Here is a 3,001-nt window from a genome sequence, read left to right as displayed (position 1 = left end):
AAAAATACATAGAAAAAAAATTAGCCGGGCATGGTGGCACATACCTATAGTTCCAGCTACTTGGGAGGCTGAGACAGAAGGATTGCTTGAGCCCAGGAGTTTGAGGTTGTTGTGAGCTAGGATGACGCCACGGCACTCTAGCCTGGGCAACACAGTGAGACTCTGTCTAAAAAAAAAAAAAAAAAAATATTGCTGAGCTAACATGCCTTAACACCAGGGTAACATGTATTTAAAAGGTTCCTTTGGTTTAAATCCTAAAATAAATTTGCTCTTTGAGGTTGCTGTGAGCTAGGCTGATGCCACGGCACTCTAGCCCGGGCAAAAGAGTGAGACTCTGTCTCAAAAAAAAAAAAAAAAAAATATTGCTGGGCTAACATGCCTTAACACCAGGGTAACATGTATTTAAAAGGTTCCTTTGGTTTAAATCCTAAAATAAATTTGCTCTTTGTATACTTCAGTAGAATCTTGAATAAATATTTTTATTTTCAGAAGATTATTTCAGTATATTTCTTATCACTTACATATTTCTACTTTCTTAATTTTTCTTTTTACATGCTAAACGTGTATCTTTAGATTTCTTTATTTTTCTATTAAAAACTCAAAAGTTTTTTTAAAATAGCATTTTTTAGTTCACAGTGAATTACCACCCCCAAATCCAAAATTATTCTAGAGTTGAAACATTTTTATCTTTTAAAAAATTCCCTGATGCTAGGACATTTCCTTATAGACGTGTAATTTGAACAGTAATAGAGAAAAAAATCCTTACTATTTCTGTGATATTACCGAGAAGAAACTCACTGAAGTATTTTTTTCTACCGTACATCCATATGTGTATCTGTTTAACAAAAATTAAGTACAAAGGACATGGGGCACAAAGCATGGTGTGGGTCCTCGGGCAGGCTGGGCAGCCATATCAGGATCTGTCATCCCCACTTTTGGTTACCTGCCTCTCCTGCAGGACAAGGATTGGCCACAAGAAATTCTGTCTCTTCATAGTGTAGAATCATCATTTGATCATCAAACATCAGTTGCACATAGTTTTCAAGAGTCTATTAAAAATGCATTAGAGAAATGCAAACAGAATTGTTATAGTGAGAAATCCCATCATTGTAGATCAGAAAATTTCATGAAGCCAGTTTTTTATTTGACCCAGCCAAGAGACTAGGAGAATGGATTCCAAGTTTCAGATTGAGAGTAATCAGCTCATGTCTGCATTTTTTTAAGATATTTTTTTCTTCTTGTCCCGAAGTGTTTATCTAGAAACAATAGGAAATATTAGCCAGAGTACAGATGCCCCCTTGTGAGGCCAGTAAATATTGTAAAGCTATGTGATGGTCCATTAATTACCAAGGCAGCAAGTGAATTCAAAGCTCTTTTTCTGGGTGTTTATAGTGTGAATGGTCACATTTATAATTTCAGGCATAGTGAGGGATAAGTTACTGATACATCTCTTGAATTCAGAGACCCCTAACCAAGGTTAAAAACCCTCAAGGAAATCAATAGACTCTTCTAACTTCTCCTGGGAGGTCGCTCCTACGAGACCTCTGAAGAGACCCAGATGGTGAGACTGAACAGGACTGAAAAATCTTCAAAGGAACTGGTAAGAAGTCCCAGGAATAGTTCTCGGTATACATAGAGGTCACAGATAAAGAACAGGCCTGGTGCTTCTCAATTGATATGATATATATATGTAAAGAGTTGAAAGTGTATGTCTTTTTCCCTAAATTATAATATGATAACAGTGATAACTATTTCAGTTGATATTTTGTATGCTGCTTTTCCTGAACATGGACATTTTTCTATTAAATATTTTCACAAGGTGTTACATTATACGTAAATACATAAGTTGCAATATGAGATGTATTTCTACCAACAGGATAGTTTTATGGGATTGCCTGGTAAGCTTGATAAGTATTTTTATCTCCTTTGGTCATATTCCCCAATAGTTAGACAGGTTATGAAAATACCATAGACACCTAGGATAATTTTTAAAGGTGATTGATTTGGTTGACTTTTCTCTCTGGAAAAAATGCTGTATGTAATTCTATGTAATTATAACCACCATCCCGAGTATCTGAGTCTAGAGATATTTGTTGTATGTTCTAAAGTATATAGGAGATGTTCAGATCATATACTTTGATGGGGTTGTTTGCTAGCATTACACAGAGGTATTCCCATGATTTGAATGATGCTTTAAGTTGGATATGGGTAACAGGTTCAGCAAGAAAGTGGTCAGGTTAGCAGATGAAGCTATGGTCTTTTGTTTTTAAAAACAAGGTAAAGGAAATGTATTTTGTTTCAAAAAAAGGGAGAGGAAAAATGAAAAAAAGAAAAGTCATAGAGAAGGAAAGCAATAGCCTGTGGTTACATATTATAATAACAGAAGGAAGTCAGTCCGTTTGATTGGACATAACAAAATGTTCTGTTTTTGTTTCATTGTTTTGGGTGGAATTTGCACTTCTGAAGTTGTCTGCTTGATCTGAAGGTCTCAGGTAAACTGTGCCTTGAAGCCATCAGCTTCTGGAGGCTTTTTGGTTAGCCTCACCTTGAGATCACTCATGGAAGTGGAATTCCATTGGTCTGACTTGGAAGTTCATTTTCATTATGACACATGAAACTGTGGGGCAGTTGGAGCTGTTGTCAAGAGGACTGGAAATGGCTCCTTCCAGTTATGTTCTATAGCATTTCGGTGTCTGTATCAATTAGCATTTTCTGTAGAACAAACCACTCTAAACTTGGTAGCTTAAAACAACCGTTTATTTACTCATGATTCTGTGGATGAGCAATTTGGGCTGGGCTCCACTAGGACAGCTTTGCTTTGCTCCACATGATGTTGTCTAGAATATAATGTCGATGCATTTACAGGCCACTGATAGTTGGTGGCCTCATGCGCATGTCTGGTGGTTGCCAGCTGTTGGCAGGGCAAGGGAGGTAACTGGGTCGTGTGTCTCTCATTATCCAATAGGCAAGCCCAAGCTCATTCATGTGATGTTGATCTGAG

This window comes from Propithecus coquereli, unplaced genomic scaffold, assembly GCF_000956105.1.
Source record: "Propithecus coquereli isolate 6110/MARCELLA unplaced genomic scaffold, Pcoq_1.0 Scaffold83, whole genome shotgun sequence".
In the NCBI taxonomy this organism is placed as follows: domain Eukaryota; kingdom Metazoa; phylum Chordata; class Mammalia; order Primates; family Indriidae; genus Propithecus; species Propithecus coquereli.
Note: the sequence above shows the minus strand (reverse complement) of the source record.